Source organism: Neovison vison, chromosome 5 (genome assembly GCF_020171115.1).
Source record: "Neovison vison isolate M4711 chromosome 5, ASM_NN_V1, whole genome shotgun sequence".
NCBI lineage: Eukaryota > Metazoa > Chordata > Mammalia > Carnivora > Mustelidae > Neogale > Neogale vison.
This window is the reverse complement of record NC_058095.1, coordinates 55,332,933-55,352,574: the sequence shown is the minus strand read 5'-3', so window position 1 is coordinate 55,352,574 and position 19,642 is coordinate 55,332,933.

Here is a 19,642-nt window from a genome sequence, read left to right as displayed (position 1 = left end):
GCCAAGATGTTGCTTAAATGGGTCAGGGCGAAGATTTAACTCTGTCTTCTGTACCTGAATTCTGGGCCCTTCCCCACCAGGGCTGACGACTCCTTCTTTCCCATTCCTCCCCGTCCTCCCCACATCCCCTCATCTTGGGACTCTGGGGAATCAACCAGCATATATCTAACTCAATTTGATAATTGTTAATCAAGTGATGGAGCGGTCACCTAAGGTCTTTGTGTCATGGTTGTCCCACTGCTCTGTCTCTAATTTCAGCTGCTGCTGTAGGGGTGTGGCTGTGGTTGAAGGCTGAGCCTGGATCATGGATACACGCTGAGCCCCAATCATGATCAAAGAGTGAGCCCTGATTGTGGTCAGACTGAGCCTGGATCGTGGTTGCAGATTGACCTCAGATCGTGGTCACAGACTGACCCCAGATCGTGGTCATAGACTGACCCCAGATCGTGGTCACAGACTGATCCCTGCTCATGGTCACAGGCTGATCCCTGATCGTGGTCACAGACTGACCTCAGATTGTGGTCACAGACTGACCCCAGATCGTGGTCACAGACTGAGCCCTGCTCATGGTCACAGAATGATCCCTGATTGTGGTCACAGACTGATCCCTGCTCGTGGTCACAGACTGATCCCTGCTCATGGTCACAGACTGATCCCTGCTCGTGGTCACAGATTGACCCCAGATCGTGGTCACAGACTGAGCCTGGATCGTGGTCACAGACTGAGCCCTGATCATGGTCACAGACTGAGTCCCAGTTACAGTCACAGACTGAGCTCTGATCACAAGGCAACACAGTGAGAGGAAGATTGGTAATAGTTCAGCGCAGGTTACCCCCACGTCTGCAGTCACAGGTGGGGGAGCCATGCCCTCTCATGGAGACATACGGAGCAGAAGAATCAGGGTAACGAAGCCTGCTCATGGCCGGAGATGGTGATAATTGGCAGCTTGCGTCCTCAGGCTTCTGACTCAGAAAAAACCTCTTCAGTTTCAGGCAGAGCCTGAAGAGGTTCCCAGAGCTCTGTCTTGCTGCCTTCAGTTTACAGAGGTTATTGTGTTTTGCAGGAGAATTAACTGCCAATTAAATTTCTGAAAAAAGTGTTTGAAACTCTTACAAGCTGTGCCTCATTGTTTTGCAAGATTGGGTCCACAATGTAGTAATTCCATCTGCAGATTAATTTCCCTCGCTCGCGGCTTCGATGTCACTGCTCTGCTACTGTGTGCCCCAGTGAGCTGGGCAGTCGGGGAAGACGGGCGGCTCAGACATGGCCTCTGTCCTGAAGACAGCTCCCTGTCTAGAAGGAAGGCAGAATTTCCTCAGAAATAAAGGTCACAGGTAGAATGAGAGCATTTCATTAGGAGGAGACGGGCAGGGCTTTGGGCTTCCAGATGGGGGAAGGAATTCTCCTGACTTTGAAAGAAAGCGGGAGGTGCCAGGAACTAACATTCATGGAGCTCGTGCTTTGTACCAGACCCTGTCATGGATGTTTTGCATCTGGGGTCTCATTCAATCCTCAGGACAAGGCTGTGAGGTAGGGTGATCACCCCCATTTACAGGTCGGGGAACTTGGTCCCAGGCTGGCTGGGTGACCTGCCTGAGAGCTCGTAGCCAGCACACATCAGCGTCTGGACTGGGACACGCTGAGCTGTCTGATGAAAACATCTCCCACCAAGCGCACCACTGAGGACGACCTCTACCCACATGGTCCGTAGCCTTCCTGCTGCCCGTCGGGACACAGGAAGAGCTGGCCCAGGTCTAGATGCCCACGATGCTGAGACAGAATGACTCTGAGTGCCCTGAAGACAGAAGCCACTTCTCCCTTGGGACCAGAGAAGAAATGACCGATCTATCATGTTTTTGAGTATCTCCTTGGTGCTTTCCATGCATTTTTCAAGGCGCCTCACTCTAGGAGGTAGGCATTATTTTCTGCAGTTTTTTAAGGAAATGAAGGCCAGAGACATTAAACATCCTCTCTGAGGTCACCCACAGCAGGTAATGGGTGTGGGGCCGTGGGTGCAGCCAGGTCTGTCCAGGTCTGCTTCTGCCTCCACGTCTCACCATGCTGTCTCCCTCCTGGCGTGCTGACATGCAGCTCGGCGGTGATGGGCTGTCCCGAGGAGGGCACTGCGGGCTGTTCTTGGACGTTTCTGTAATTGCGATAAGGCAGAAGGGATGGCTTGTTCTGAGACTGAGGCTCTAATCCTGGTTCTGTATCTCCGACCCCACCTGGGTCCTTAGATGGAACTGGCCATCCTGTCTATCTCTTCCTGTTGTCCAGGCTGTCTCATGGTAGCTACTCACTCCAGGACATAGATGATTCTCCAATCCGGCTGGATGCTTCCCGATCTCTAGCTCGTCCCCTGATCTCCTGGATGCCTCCGTCCACGTGACCCTGGGAATGCAGCCCCCTTCTCCTGCCCATACCCCCACCTTCCCCGTCTCAGTGAGTAAATGGCACCAACTCTCTCTCTCTCACTCCTACAAATAACAACATGGTGACTGTCCTTCCCCCATAGCTCTCCCTTCCCCACCGCTGCACCCCTGCACCGCTGCACCGCTGCACCCCTGCACCCCTGCACCACTGCCTTGGCTCCAGGCTTGTCCCTTCCCTGGAGCTGTCACTGCCTCTGTATCGAGTGGTGGCGTGGGCCCCAGGCTTCAACCAGCTGTGTGCACAGCCTGTGCCCCGTTAATCTCCCTGTGGCTCATTTTCCGTATAAACCAAGTGCAGGGTTGTCGTGTGGAGTCACGAAGCAAGTGGGAAGCATGTAGAAAAGGATGTTGCCTAATGCTACTGCTATTTGGGTAAATCAGAGGATGCCTACTGCTACTCACGATTGTTTGCTGGCTCCTCGTGGCCTCTAGGTTAAACCCAACCTTCATACCTGCCTTGCTATCAGGCCTCTGACGGCCTCCCTAGCTTCATATCCTGTGTCATGGAGCTCATCTCTACCTCCCAGCTATCTTCATTACTAATTCCATCCACCTGCTGGAAACACGGATCTCCAGGCTGCGGCACAGAGAGGGAAACTGAGGCAGAGCCCAGCAGGGGTCTGGAGCTGAGGAGCTGGAAGGAGAGAGGTGGAGAGGTATCTGGGGACATGGGAAGAGCCACAGAGACAGAGCTCAGAGGGCCCAGCTCAACTGTTGAGTGAGAACCCCTGCACCTCCGGGGACACTCTGTGCAAAAGATCAGATGTGACAACAACCCCATGCTTTCACGGGGCTGAGGATAGTGCCTGTTCTCACCAGCCAGGCTGGGAGCTCAGGTCCACAAGGCACCGTGTCCGGTTGCAGGAGGCTCTGACTTGGGCAGCGGGGGAGATGAACACTGCTCTGTCCCTGCCTGGCAAGCCTGGAAGGCACCCTCCAGAAGGACCGAACTGCTTCCAAGTAACTTAGCTGCCCCCCAGAACACAGTTCAAGAACAAGTCAGGGAACTCCAAACTATCCAGCACCCAACAAGGGGGGAATTTACAAAATCTCGTAGCTAATATGAAGGTATCCCCCACACGGAGACTCAGGAAAACACGATGCATAACGAGGACAGATAGCGACGGTCAAAATTGACCCAGAATGGAAACGGGTCTTAGAATCATCTGATGGGGGCATTGAACAAATCACTGTAACAGTGTTCCACGACTCGGGAAAGCAGGTAGGGATGTGGCGGATGATGGAAGGGGAGGACCGACGCGCAGCTTCCGGAGATGACGCTGTGGCCACGGATGTAAAAGCTCCTGAGCGGCAGTAACACAGACCGTGTGTCGTGGAGGAAGAGATTTGAGAACTCCAAGACAGAGCGATGGGAAGTATGCAAAATGGGGCATGCAAAGGGATGAAAACTTTAAAAAATGAGCAGAGCCCCCCCGCCCCCGTGGGCTATGCTGCCACCTCAAAGTTCTTTATAATGTGTTGTCAAAGCCCTGGGAGAGGGGCGGGTGGAGAAAACACTGGAAGAAGGAATGGCTGAAAAATTTCCAAATTTTATTAAGACTATGAACCCACATTCAAGAGGCTCCACATATCTCAAGCACATGAAGGCACACTGTAAACCAACTGCTCAAAATCACAGCTGTATGACAAACATTGTCATAAACTTTCTTGCCTCTCCTTTGTTCTCCTAAAAAACTCATTTGTCTTCCCTAAAGAGACCCATTTGTACTTCTCATAGGAGTCTCTTCCCTTCTCCCACTAGGTTAAGCGTATGAACCCCAAATTTTAAACACCTGTTTGAATGATCCTTCATTGAGCACTTCTGTGTATATGAGCATCGTACGGGTAAATAAATGCTGCGTAACTCCTCCTCTCGCTTCTCTGCCTCTTGTCGTTTTAATTAGCAGCCCCCTGAGTCTTGAACCTAAGAGGGTAGAGGAAAAGTTTTTCCTCCCCTATGCTACTCACACACAGCCCTCCCTCCAGCGCCTCAGCCTCTCTCGCAGGTGGGATTATCTAGGAATTATCCCCACAAATGTGTGTTTCCTAAACCTACCAGGAATTCCTATTCTAGAATAATTCGTCCTTCTTTCTGCATAGGTTTAGGAAAACCAGAGCTAGCTTCTTTGGAGGCGGGATTAAGATAAATCCAAATTACTCAAAGGGATTTCGCATTTTTGGGCCAACTGCTATTGGCAGACTCTCTGGGTTCAAGAAAACCTATCCCTTAGGGAGAGTACAAGAAGAAAATTGCAAAACTTTCGTCAAAAATATTTAGCCACTGAACAGTTCCTGTCTGTTTAATAGAACTAGTTGTCCTCTGTCCTCTTCCCCCAAGTAAGAGCCTCTGCTGATTTGTGCTGGCAATTTGAGAGTAAGAAACTTTAAAATAACTAAATATCTAGTTCAAGGTGGTAGACAGTGCATACCGGCAGCCACCTCCTCCTGCCCTCAATTCTGAGAAGTGACTGAAGTAATTATTTTAAGAAGGTCCCGTAACCATGCTGGCAAGGAAGGAGATGGCAGTAATTATGAGAAGTCCCTTCTCAGGAGACCGAGCAGGGCAGCTGCAGCCACAACACTCCCTAAGGAGAGACCCCACGGAGGACGGGGTGGTCCTCAGTGTGGCAAGCCTTGGGACCATAACCCAGGGAGAGAGCACCTCCAGGCGCCTGACGGGCGGTCGATGGGGATGCGGTCCTTTCATCTGGTGACAGTGGTGCTCCCGTGTCTTGTTTCAGGGTCAGAGAGGCAGGGCAGGGGCTGGGGTGGCAGACAGCACCCCAGAAAATCCAGATAGCCCCCGTGTCCATATCAGTTAGCGTCCTCCCTCGACCTGATCTCCCCGTCATCACGAGGGAGGCTGGGGAACCAGGCAGCTCCTTCCTCCGTGTGGTCTCTTGAAGGCTGATACACCCTCTCCTGCACGGCGCACAGGGAAGTTCACAAACAGAGATGAGCACACCACCAGAAACCAGAAACCAGCAACGTTTGAGGGAACCGGCACCACCCGCAACACCAAACACAGCAGATCATCTTTCGTCTGTAAACAAAGGTTAGAAAAGCAAGCAGAGCGGGACTCTGAATGCTGACGTTCATGGCTATTGTTAGTAAGAGGTGAGAAGATTCTGCAGCCCTGTGGTCACTCAGCTCCGACGCCCTCGTTCACAGCAGCTCTGCCCACGATAGCCCAAAGCTGGAAGCGCCCGAGTGTCCCCTGACAGATGAACAAATGCACGATGGGGTAAATCCATACACACGCCCCGGGAAGAAGGGAATTCTAACACCTGCTACCACGTGGGAGAGCCTCGAGGACACGATGCAGAGGGACATGTCCCCGTCACCAAAGGACAGGTACCATGTGATTCCTCTTGGATGAGGTCCTCAGTGTGGCCAAATTCACAGAGACAGAGAGTCGACGGCAGCTGCTGGACGCTGGGGTCCTGGAGGATGTGGGAGTCGGTGTTTCACGGGCACCGAGTTTCAGGTGCCAGGGAGAGCTCTGGAGGGGGCAGGAGGAGGGGTGCGTGTAGTAGCCACAGCACATTCAACCCTCACGAAAATGCTAACTCCCCCAACTTTATTACGGGAATAATTGGCAAATATAATTGTTTGTATTTTTTTTAAAGATTTTATTTATTTATTTGATAGAGAGAGATCACAAGTAGGCAGAGAGGCAGGCAGAGAGAGAGGAGGAAGCAGGCTCCCTGCTGAGCAGAGAGCCCGATGCGGGACTCCATCCCAGGACCCTGAGATCATGACCTGAGCCGAAGGCAGTAGCTTAACCCACTGAGCCACCCAGGCGCCCCCATATAATTGTTTGTATTTAAAGTGGACAAAGTGATCGTAGTGTAAAGTCTGAAGGTTTTTTTATTTTTTCTTTTTTGCAAGGTGAGCACCTGACTTACATCTCGATTGTCTGGGTGTTGGCTTCCAAGCTGGTTCTGTCAATAAACACGTGCCAGGGGACCCTGGGGGGCTCAGTCGGTGGAGCGCCCGACCCTTGATTTTGGTTCAGGTCATGATCTCGGGGTTGTGAGATCAAGCCCCGCATCAGGATCTGTGCTCAGTGGGGACTCTGCATGGGATTTGGGATAAAAATAGCTGTCCACCCTGTGGCCAGATCAAGAGCCCCTTCCCGCCGAGCTCTTTAATTTCGGAGACCCTGAATGATTTTGGTAAGTGACCATTTGGACCACTTGTGTTTTCTCTGCCCACACTTTGAATTCCTGCTCTTAGGTTTCAAAGTCACCAATAGAGTGAGCCCACAAAACCTTAGGCTCCCACCCTGGACCCCAGCGAAAGCCCCCGGCCATCCATGCTCTTTCCACCCATGGTCTCGCTGTGCTGTGTGATTTCCGGGTCCTTCATAAGCCATACGTTCTAATTTCTCCAAGTTTCCTGACGGCTGCCGCAGAAGGGCATCTTGCAATCACCCTAGGACCCACAAAGGCTGGTCCTGGCACAGGATCGGTTATCGATGGGCTGAAAGCGGCACAAAGCAGTGATGGTTTGATAAATGCAGACAGTGTGGGGTGTTACCAAGAGCAAGAGGAGGGCACACGTTCAGCCCGGCGTGTGGGCGTTGGGAGCACTGGAGATGCACTCTTAGTAACTTCCAAGTGCACGACACTATGTCTTTAAGTGATCACCATTCCGAACGCTGGATACTCTGTATTTGCTCTTCTTATAATCGAACCTTTGTATTCCTTGTCCAGCATCTCCCCATTTCCCCAACTCCCAGCCAGTCTCTGCAACCACCACTTGACTCTCTGTTCTGATGAAATCAGCTTTTCTTTTTCTTTTTTTAAAAAATTCCCTAGATAATTGATACTATGCAGGATCTTTCTCTGGCTTATTCACTTAGCCTAATGTTCTCCAGTTCCATCCATCTTGTCACGAAGGCTAGGTCTCATTTTTCTTATATGGCTGAATAATATTCGTGTGTGTGTGCGTGTGTGTGTGTGTGTGTGTGTGAGTGTGTCACCCTTTCTTTATCCACTCATCTGTCAAAGAACGTGCAGGTCATTTCCGTATCTTGACAGCGGTGAGTAACGCTGCCTTGAACACGGGGGTGCAGACGTCTCCTTGAGATACGGTACTCATTTCCTTTGGGTCTCTGCCCGGGAAGGGGATTGGTAGGTCGTAGGGGTGCTCTATTTTGAAATTTTGGAGGAACTGCTGTATTGTTTTCCATAGTGGCTACACCAGGTGGCTTTCCCACCAGAGGTGTGCAAGGGTCCGGTCTCCATACACTCAACGACACTCATTCTTGCTTGTCCTCTTGGTGATAGCCTTCCCAACAGGTATGAGGTGACATTTCACTGTGGCTTTGATTTCATTATTTCCCCAGTGATGAGGGATGTTGAACCCATTTCGGTATACCCGTGAGTATGTCTGCTGTGGGAAAATGCTGAGATCTTTTGCCCACTTCTAAATGGGATTACTTGCTTTTTTGTGTTATTGAGTTGTATGGGATCTTTATATATTTGGGGTATTAACTCCTTATTGGGTATGTGGTTTGCAAACGTTTTCTCCCATCCAGTAGGCTGCTTCTTCAGCGTGTGGATGGCTTTCTTCACATAAGTGTTGAGTTTACTGTATTCTGCTTGTTTATTTTAGCTTTTGTGGTCTTTGCTTTGGTGTTTTATTCAAGAAATCATTGCCAAGGGGTGCGTGGGGGGCTCAGTGGCTCAAGCCTCTGCCTTCAGCTCAGGTCATGATCCCAGGGTTCGGGATCGAGCCCCGCATCTGGCTCTCTGCTCAGCGGGGAGCCTGCTTCCCCTCCCCTCTCTGCCTGCTTGTGATATCTGTCTGTCAAATAAATAAATTAAATCTTAAAAAAAAAAGAAATCATTGCCAAGACCAATGTCAAGTATAGTTTTCCCTATTTTTTCTTCTTTCACATAATGCTAAGGATACTGTTAGAAGACTGTAAGTTTGTTAAAAACCACATGATTGGCATGTGAAAGCTGTACTGACTTAATGCATGCAACACAGTGAATTTGGGGTAAGTAATTAATTATTATTATTATTCTATAGAAAAATATAAGTGTAGGTAGGTGTGATGAAAAGCTAAGAATAACCAGTGGGAGAATACAGAAATATGTGAATTCCAAACTTAGAAGAAAATTGAAACAAAGCAGATTTTATCAATTCAACTAACTCTAGAAAGGGAAACATAAGAACATCGAGAAAGTGTGGAAAACATGAAATGTTTGACAGGAGTTTGCATCCAAGTAAACCACAACCATGTGTTCAATTGATTTATAAAAAGAGACTCGCAGAATGAGTAAGAAACCTCAGATCCAGATAGAAGTTGCTTACATGAGAAATCCTTAAGACAAAATGACAAGGGAATATTGGAAATAAAGAGATGAAGGATAAAAGCAAATGTTAGCAAATAAAGCTGGCATAGTGATATTAATATCAAGCAGAACAGAGTTTAATGTGGAAAGCCTTCTAAAGGGCAAATTGCAATATCGTTTATAAACAAAAGGAACCATCTGTCTGAGAATGACCACAATTATGGGCCCTCGGGTGCCAGCACCAGAGATTTGAAATATTAAATCAAACCCAAGTGGAAACACAGGAAGTATATAAAGTTGCCATCATGTAGAAAACCCAAACAGAAATGCCAGGAAAGATTGGCAAAGCCCCATACTTGACTCATAACCTGGAACGACAAAAAGATAAAAAATAATTGTGAAAATAGGAATTTGAGTAGAAAAATAAAAAAACTCTGATTCCTTTAGTTTTGTGCCCAACAGAGAGGAGAGTTATGTTTTTTTTTTTTAAGATTTTATTTATTTATTTGACAGACAGAGATCACAAGTAGGCAGAGAGGCAGGCAGAGAGAGAGAGAGAGAGAGGAGGAAGCAGGCTCCCTGCAGAGCAGAGAGCCCGACGTGGGGCTCGATCCCATGACCCTGGGATCATGACCTGAGCTGAAGGCAGAGGCTTTAACCCACTGAGCCACCCAGGCGCCCCTGAGAGTTCTGTTTTTAATCATATTACTTGTAATTATGTTTCAGATTAAAAATTAACCCAAGTTGGGTCAGGAAACCTACCTGCAAAATGCAGCAGAAAGGGATATTTACAATAAAAGGAAATCAGAGTCTTACTTGAAAGTTTTAGAAAATCACATGCACACTTTGCAGTACTCTTGGGTTAAAGAAGACATCTCTTTGGGGCACCTGGGTGGCTCAGTGGATTAGGCTGCTGCCTTTGGCTCGGGTCATGATCTCAGTGTCCTGGGATCGAGCCCTGCATCGGGCTCTCTGCTCAGCGGGGAGCCTGCTTCCCCCTCTGTCTCTGCCTGCCTCTCTGCCTACTTGTGATCTCTCTCTCTCTGTCAAATAAAATAGATAAAATCTTAAAAAAAAAAAGACATCTCTTCAGATATCAATAAAAAAAATGCGTAGAGCTAACATCTGTAGTCAGACAGCCTGGTATTCTGAGGGAAATTTGTAGCTGTAAAGGCTTTTATAAGAATGAAAGGGTTTGTAATCAAATTCATGTTTCAGTCCAAGATGCTAGAAAAAAAATCACAAATACAAAATAAAACTCCACTTTCTATTTCTATTTATTTTTATCTTTTTAAACTTCTTCCCCCCAATTCCTATTTTTAAAAAAGAAAGCTCCTTAAAGTAAATGTAGAAGAAGACTTGCTTTATTTGATAAGGGGTGTTTACAAGGGACCTACAAAACACGACCCTCAATATTTCTGGGGTACCCAGTAAGTCAGGAAGGGGACAAGGGTGCCGCTGCTCCGTGCTGTCCCCGGGTCGCATCCCCTGGCCCTCAGGATCATGTGGGAGTCCCAAGGTTCTCGTGGCCCCTGGTTCCCCCTGTGCACTTGCCCCATGGTCCCTGGGGGTGGGGCCCGGATGTAGACGCCTCACAGAGCTTGCTAGGTCATGGAGTCCAAGCAATCTCCATTCTCCAGAAATGAGACAAAGGAAAGAAGTACATGGCACAGAAGCCAGAGAGGAAGAGACAAGACCATAGGATTATTTACCTACACGTTAATGAGAAACTCCCAGCAGCCTGGAAAAAGTGAGTAAGAGAGTTTGGAAGGTGTTGGAATACGAGATCAGCAAAAAAAAAGTTAATAGATTTTGTATATGTTTTCCATAATACATTAGAGAACGTAATGAAAATCTCAGGAAAAAAAAATAACAAAAAACCCGGAAATACGAGAAAACCCTAAAAAACACGGAAGACCTTAATGAAGGTGATTGTGTTTTCACCAAAGAAAACCTAAATCAGCCGAGAGCTGATACCGTCTCCACAGACAGGAGCGCTCAGTTGTAAAGAAGCCAATTTCCTCGAAATTATCTATAATCCCAACGCTATTTCCAACAATATCCATCGTGGAACTTTCTGAGCAAACTCTAATATTCATAGGAAGGAGCTGATGGACAAGCATGGTCAAGACAGATTTGTAAAAGGTGTCTGTGATGTTCAGTATCTCCTTCTATAAGATATCAAAACACAGTATTAGACATTAGTAACGAAACAGCGTGGTGTTGGTATTGGGGAAAAAAAGAGAAATCAACCAATGAAGCAGAACAGAGAGTCCAGAGAGAGATGACACGCGGGAATTTAGTCTCTGATAAAAACGGCTTCTGAAATGAGTGGGGAAGGACAGGACCGTTAGCTCATGTTAGCTTTGGCTGCTCACAACAGAAAAACCACACGAATGGTTAAAACAAGAGAACACCTGCTTATTTGTGCCTCACATGGATGAGAGCAGGGGCACGTGCATCCAGGATGAGCATGGCTCCCCGGACCACATTGCTCCCCGGTGCACTGACCTGATTCTCAGGTTCGCCTGGGACTCAGGATGCTTGTGCTGTCTTAACCCTTTCAAGAACCTGCCTGGACGCCTTACCTGATGCTTCCAGGATTTTGGGTACTGATTCCTCCAGCAGATCCAACAACACCATGGTGGGGAAGGAAGAACATAGATACTGCAGGAAAGGGGAGAAGGGGTCACACAGAAGTTACTGATACACGGTCTCTGGGCGGGAAGGGCGAAGATGCCTTGTTTGGGGAGCAAGGTAAAATATTTGTTTACCCAGTCCGGTAGTGCCTCCATTCTGTTCTCTGGGACAGGGTTGCCAGACTTCGCAAATAAAAATACAGAGCATTTAGTTAAATATGCATTTCGGATAGTAATTTTTAAGTACAAGCATATCCCCAGTCTTGCACTAGATACTAGAACATCATCTGTTGTTTGTCTGAAATGCATATTTAACTGGGCACCTGGGCTTCGTCTCATGACCCGGCCAGGAGCGTCGTTTGTCCACTGTCTTTACGGCGGCATCTGAGGTGGATACTGGAGGGTTTGTTCATGGAGGCTGGATGACTTTTAGAGCCCATTTTCTGCAGAAATTGCTTTAGAAATTTGAGTCATAAGCTCTTGATGGCTGGCCATGATTATATTTTATTTTAAAATATAAATATTTCCTCCCCTTCCTTTCTTTCTCTAACTATCTACCAATGCTATAATTTCCAACAAGGCTTGCAGCCTCAAGGTCTGTTTCTTGTTGATGTCATGGGAGTGCATCCTTGGTTGGAGACCTTGATCAAGCCTGGCTTGCAAGCCTATTTACTAGGATGTACCCCACCATCCCTACTGAGAGCCGGAGGATTCTCGAAGAAGCCATTCGAAAGAATGGATGGGGGTGGGATGAGGGAGGCAATGTTCTCCATCTCACCTGTGCTGGCAGACCCACCGGCTGTGTTGGTGAGTCATTAGTCTTCTCTTTCGAAGCCTGCAATTATTCAATTATAGCTTCTAACTGCTTCGGTTGGAGACAGAAAAAGCAGCCAGCTCTCTCCACCTTGCAGAGTTCTAAATGATGGGATTCTCTGTCGACTTTGTCTGCCACTGGCAGTTTTCCTTAGCAACGAGGCACTTCTCTTTATTCCTGCTTGTGGGCTGAATTCATGTCCATCTCATTGGGCTTTGATAAAAGCCATGAGAAGGAATCGGCTGATTGGAACTTTCTGGAATTTTCTGCATCGTTTCCTTTCATATGCTCGTCTCACATCACAAGAGGCCTCCTTTCGGAAGGTGAAAGGCTGACCTAATATTTTTCCTTCTCATAACCAGGGTCACCAGCTGTCCAACCTGCAGAATTTGAGTTCATAACAGAGCCTCTTCACCTCCTACCTTCAGACCTTCGCATATTTTGGGTTCAAATAAAAATTTGAGCACCTCCTTTCTGGCATCAAAAACCTGCATCAGTTATGATTAGATTAGCTGCATGGAACAGAAAACCCATTATGTGATTTAGCCAATAAAGTTGAATGAACTATTTTTCATAAAAATATGAGCTGTGTCCAGGGTTGGCACGGCAGCAGCATGGACACCAGAACACGACCTGTCCCAGGCTTCTGTCTTACCATCCTGAGTGAGAGGTTTCCTTCCACATGCTGTTCTCACAGTCCAAGATCCAGCTGCCAAACTGCTTCCTAGGCAGGAAGAAGGACGGGAGGGGAGGGAGGATGTGCACATTTTCTGGAAGAGCTAAAGCTGCTCTTTAGAGGGCTTGCCTAGGGCACCTGCTGGAAACTTCTGTTTACCTCTAATGATCCACTCTTCTTTGACATGGAAAGAGCATCTATGCAGTTTGATACTGTGTATACTGTATTTGTATCTACTGGTACTACAGCCCCAGGTGCATCTCTGTCTCTATCTGTATCCATATCCCCATCTGCATCTGTGCATCCATAGTCCTGGAGGTATAGTCACCAGTCTAAGAACAGGGGTACCTTCACAAAGAAGGCTTGCAGTCTTGGAACACGATGCTGGGCATTGAAGAGTGCTGTGATCACAAAAGGGAATTCACAGACACATGTCTTGTGAATTCTATCGGTGCTCACAGATCGTGACGTGTCATTGTCTATTTGTGTTACGTTGTATAATTTAGGGTGCAATTTGTGTAACGATGCATTGCCATGTAATTATACTGCAGTGTGCAACACTAAGGAGGGAAAGCAGCGATAGGAGGTAAAGAAATGTCAACTAATTTAACGTAGGTGAAAGTGCAGAAGCGCGAGCTCACATTCAAAGTTACTGCCGAGGTCATGGCTCACCTGACTCTGAGCCTGGGACTCTTTCCATGAGACTTCTTGCAAATTTTACCTTGTTCACCCCTCTTCACCTAATTACTACGCCACACGTGGTCAATGGCTTGTTTTTCTTTTCCTTTAGGTCCATTTACCTGTATCACCTATGCTGTTATGTCAACATGGGGATTTCTTAGGTTGCCAGAAAATTGCCCTTTATTGAGCACAGCCCAGAGCTACTGATCAGTTGACTGGGACCTGGGACCAACCCATCATCCTGCATCCCAAGGCAGAGTGGTCATTTTACAAAGTTGTTAGCACCCCAGGAAAACATGAATATTTATTTTTAAAACTCTAATACATCCTTTGTGTTCAACATGATTATCCATACTATTGCTATGAAGCTGGTATTTAAAAAATTCTGTGGAAATCATATGGATTCTAGGAACTTCTGGGATCTGCCTTGAAAGGAAGGGAGGGATCAGAGTCTGGGGTTGGTGGGTGGAAACTGATGGCCTGGCTGGGCTGAGTATAAAACCCCGGGGAGCTCAGAGGAGCTTCAAACGGACCCGGTCACTGAAAGTCCAAGCGCATGAGCCAGGCTCTGTGCACAGGGAATTATGCCTTATTGTATAACACTTCTGTATTGAAAATGTATTAATCAATATTTATTCCACTTTAAAAACCGCTATTGTATCACTCTCAGTATTCACAGCTGAGCAATACTATGAATTAAATGCATCTTCAATTATTCAAAGCTGCTCCTAACAACACCTAAATATTGTGTTTTAATGAATTGTACTTAATTTCTGTACCGTTGGGAGACTGCTCGTGTGCAGCTTCCTCCCAGGCTACACGTGGTGTGTCCTGAAAGCCCGCTCCGGCTCCCACCCTCCTCTTTTGCTACTGAGCCAGGCAATGCGGGGTGATACTCTCTCTGTTTACCATGGAAGGTTCCGGGAGGGGAGTGGGCACAGGGAGGGGATGCGGCAGCTGGTTACCAGGTTGGGAGGTGTGTAGGAGGGAGGAATGGAATCCCCCAGTCTTAGGTTTCAGAAGAGGGAAGGGACAACAGAGTCATACTGTATTTGTATCTACTGGTACTACAGCCCCAGGTGCATCTCTGTCTCTATCTGTATCCATATCCATATCTGTATCTGCATCTGTGCATCCATAGTCACTGCCTTCTCCCAGGGGCTAAGGTCCCCAGATGCTGAGACCCAAACCCAGGAGGGAGAAGAGAGTCCAGAGGAAGGAAGGGTTCAAAGTCTGTGCACTTCCATTTCTTGCTGGGCAGGGGTGCATCAGGCACATGGGGCCATAGTGCCCCATCCCTGCTCAGCTCATGATCGACTGGGGTGGGGGGCAGTCCCTCAGGGTCTCAGGCAGAGAGGCTGTCCTGGCTGGTCCAGGAGAGAGCTCAGGGCCCGAGCCCATACAGGAGTCAGGTGCGCCAGTCCTGTTGTGCCGAACCCTAACCCTATGTCGTTAGCGTGCATCACAGCTAGGACTCATCACCTTCCAAATACTATTTATTCAGTTAATTTTGTTTCTTGTTTGTCTCTCTCTCATGGGACTATAAGCTCCCCAGGACCGGCGTTTCAATTGCCTCGTTCACGGATGCATCTCCAAGACTCGCCTTGCGAAAATCCGTTGGTTAAATGGAATAAATTAACGAACCCCTACCTGTTCTCCTTCACCGCTCACGTCCGTGCCACTGCGCTCGCTGGGACAGGTTGCTGGAAAATTAACTTAGAAATCTCAGTGGTTTGACAAAGCGCAGACTTATTTCTCATTCGTGCTGCATGTCCAGCCCCGCTTAGGAGGGCCGGCGTGGGGCGGGCTGGTGCTCACGTGATCACTCAGGGACCTGAAGTGAGGACGTTGCTCCATCCCAACGGGTGCTGACCATGGCGGTGCTGGGACAGAGGGAGGGACAGACGCTGGATTTCCCGAGCTTCGGCACAGAAGGGGCACAAGTCACACAGGTCCTGCCGAGCTTGCAAGGTGTGGCTGGGAGGTGGGGGAGTCCCTGGGGCGCTGTGGGATGTTGTGTGTCTGCCCACTGAGCCCTTTCACGCTCACTGGCCCACACCCGTTCACACCCACTCATGCCCACGAGGGGTGCGCTCTCACCCAGAGCCCCTCCTGCCCCCATAACGTCTCTCTGGCCGTATGCTCCTTGAAATGCCCAACGCACGCCTTGCCTGTTCTCCCCGCCCACCACATCTGCTGTGTCTACACACAGCCGCACTGCATTTAGCTGCCCAGACTCCATTCCTCCTGTTTCTTTCCAACCCAATTGGTCTTGGGCACGGCGCCGGGGAGTGGGGGCTAGATGCCATCTTTTGGGATACGGGATCTCCTTGGCCATGTCCAAACATGCTACGGACTCCCACATGGTGGTAGCAATACTTGTAGTAATTCTCGACTGAGCAAACACTTTCTGTTCAAAGAGTTCCTTAGGTGTCCATCAGTTCCTGCTAAAAACATCGTTTGCATTGATGGAAGCCGGTGGTTTAGGGAGCCTGTAGAAAACGCTCAGGTTCCTTTGCTTTGCTGGGGCAGCCTGGGAGCTCGAGGTCGCTGAGCAAAGTCAGGAGAGGTGCCCCCTTCCCCCCTCCCTTGTGGCCAGTGATGCCACCCCCAGCGCAGGAGTCGGGGCCTCACTCAGGCAGAGGCTGGGCACAGTCCCCAACCAAGCACTTCAGTAAACCACATTGTGCGTTCTGTCCTCGATACAGATCTTGACCTCCAAGGAGTCGAAACTGGGGTTTCCTGGCTCCCCAATTTCACTTTGCAACTCAGGCTACCTGGAGATGCCAGGTCATGCCAAGAATTTTCTGAGACTGGGAAGAGCTCATTTGGGGAGCTCTGCCCAGGGTGGGAGGAGATGGCGGGACGTTAGGAAAGGGAGGGCGCGTGTCACCCCAGGCCACCACCTCATCCTCCTCAAGGATGTTCAGCATGGGGTCCACCTCTGCCAACGGCAGTGAAGGAAGGTTCTAGAAGCCGTGGCTGCTTCTCAGTCCTGCTTTGTTCTTCAAGATTTGAGTCAATTTGGGTCCGCTGTGTTCCTTGGCATGTGGACTGAGATTCGACGTGTGTTTATTTTCACAGCCAGGATGTCCGTATGCAGCGCACACAGAGAGTGCGAGGAGAGGACTGGGCACAGCGAGCCCAGTGGATGGCTGGAGCGGTCGAGCCCCTAGCAGGCACCTCAGGGGCTGGTCTTCCGAGGCCCACCGACCTTCCCCGGGCTCTGCCATCAGTAGCCAAGCCCTCACATGCACTGTGCTGACGGAGACTGCCGCCCGGCGCCCCCTCCCTGCACTGTGGTCTCTCTGTCTGCCCCGTATACACCAGCATCTGGTTCGCTCTGCAAATTAGAGATGAAGATCCCTTGTGTGTCTTTCCTTCTTGGAGAAAGCCCTCAGTGCCCTTGGAGAGCATCGATCTCAGAAAACCCTGCTCGGTCTCCAAGTGCGCCTCTGGACGGTGTGCTTGGGTTCAGTTTGTAATTTATTACTATTAAAATTTTTGAAAGAGCAGTTTTAGGTTCCTAGGGAAACCGAGAGAGAAGCCGCGTTCCCGAAGTCCCCCCGTGCCCTCACTCGCACAGCTACTTCTGTAACCTGTCCATCCTTGCCCTAGTTTTGGGGTGGGGTGTGGTCTGCTGCCTGAGCTACCATCATGAGACCAGAAGGTCATCCCATGTGCCCTGGGAGACTCAGCATCTCTCCCCATATGCTGAGGACCTCTGGGTTCAGGTTCCAGCCCTGCCTTGTTGAGTTCTCGAATGTTCCATCCCTTTGCTCCGCTCGCTGGGTTCTCCGGGGATCACCTCACGTCCCCGATTTCTCCATTCCCCTGGAGTGCGAGAGGGTCAACGCTGTGTGGGAGCCACAGCCCATGAAAGGCTCGGGGCCAGGGAAGTTTCTTTCTCCGGACAGCACAGTGTGTAACGGGATATGGGGTGGCGGGAACCCCTGGACACGAGGTTATCATTGGATAGAAGCGATTTCTGTGGGTATTCCCGAGCCGCCGGACCCCAGGCTTCATCGCCTTCCCCCCTCTCTCTGCTCCATCCTGCGGGCCCTCATGCTCCGGGAGCGGCCACCCCAGGCTGTCCCGCACGTTTTCATCCCAGCAGACTCTGCACACAGGCCTCCTTTTCAAAACTGAGCATGCACGGAGCTGTGTTTCCGAACAAGGACTTCTCCTTGGGAGAAGAACTCATGACCCCCACCCCCCTCCCCCATGACTTTCTCCTCTTGTCAGCGATGCTTTTGGTCCTGGGGGTCATAGATGGTTGGGTTTGAGATTCTGCTTTCTGGTCTGTAAGGGAGACCGGTGTCCGCCTCTGGCGTTGCTGTGGGGATGGAATGGGGCACCCGAGGGGCCGTCCGTCCTGCGGTGGATCTGATGTGTCAGTTGGTCTGCCCTTGAAGCTATGTTCAGCCTGGACCATGAGGAGGATCCCTGCCGTGGTGTGGGTCCGGGGGCAGAGACAGGGACCAGGTGATCCTTGAATTCTGAGGCTGGGTTGGGTATATATGACGGCACAAGACTAAGGAAGTTCTGGGAGGCCTGTGGCAGAGGTGGGGCAGGGACTGGGGGGGTAGTCTGGGGGGTAGACCCCGGTGGCCGTGTGACCCTGACCTGGAGGCAAGCCCTGGCACCTGCCCTGATGGATAGGGAGGGGGTGGGGGTTGGGCTGGATGGGACTCCTCTTGGGATTTTTTTCTTTTTTTAAGGATTTTTATTTATTTATTTGAAAGAGAGAAGGGAGAGAGAGAGAGAGAGAGCATGAGCAGGGGGAGCGGCAGGCAGAGGGAGAAGCAGACTCCCCGCTGAGCAGGGAGCCCGATGCAGGACTCGACCCCAGGACCCCAGGATTATGACCTGAGTGGAAGGCGGAGGCTTCACTGACTGAGCCCCCCAGGTGTCCTTTAGGGATCCTTGTGACCATGCTTGACCTTGAGGGCCAGCTCTGCCTGACCGTGGGGGCTGTGGGGCCCTGGCCACAGGCAAAGCCGCTGTAGCCACAGGCTGGCTCTCATCTCTGGCAACATGTCGTCCTGTCTTGGGGCACATTCCTGCCCCCGGGGGCTCTGCCCCTCACCACCAGCAACAGCGGCGGCTCGGAAGCTGGCAGATGGCACATGTGTGCCTCAGACGGGTTCCCGGTTCCTTCTGCGGCTCCCCTAGGGGACCACTGATGTTCCCAAGAGGGGCTGTGACATTCTCAGAGAGTTCTCAAAATAAAATTAATTTTAGTACATTTCACTTAAAAATAATAAGTGCTAGACAGAGCTGTGTGGGTAAGAGCGGGCTGAAGACGGGAGTCAGGAGTGAAGGCAGCGCCTGGTCTGCCGCCCCCGGGAGGGCAGCTCAGGTCACGGACCCCCCGGGTCCAGCTGGGGGACCCCACATTCCCCGGAGGCACCGCCTGTCCTTTGTGGAGGCTGAGAAGCGCTCCCTGCAGACTGGGACTTCTCAGTCCCAGGGACCCTGCAGCCAAGTGCCGCCCCCTCCCGAGGCTCCCTGCTCAGTCAGGGCCGAGTCCCTCCCCCTTTCCGCTCACCTGCTCTCCTGCCGCTTTCCTGGCCTCTCCTCCCCTCATCGGTGTCTCGGTGTCTCCGACCTTCTGTCCTCCGGCTCTGAGGACTCACGGGCCCCACAGAAGCTGCAGCCCCTCAGGCCATGCTCACCCCCGGCAGAGAGGGTCTGTCTCCCCTCCTCACCCCTGTGTTTCACTCCCACAGCCTTTGTCCCTGTCCCTACATCCACCTCCTCCTGGCTTTCCCCCCCACAAGGCCAAGTCCCCATTGTGCCCTCTTCCCTTCCGGCCCCCTCCCTCCCTTGTCATCTGTCCCTGCCCCTCCCTGCTTCCACTTAGTCTCTAGCTGTGTCACTCTCACTCTGCCTGCGTCCTCTCTCTGTCTCTTTGTCTCCCCCTGTCTCTGCTGTGTCTTTCTGTGTCTCTCCTTTCTGTTCTGTGTCTTCTATATCTTTGTCTCTCCTCTATGTCTCTGTGTCTCTCTCTATATCTCCCCTCTTTGTCTCTGTCTGTCTCTGTGTCTCTCCTCTGTCTCTGTTCTGTCTTTCTGTGTCTCTCCTTTCTG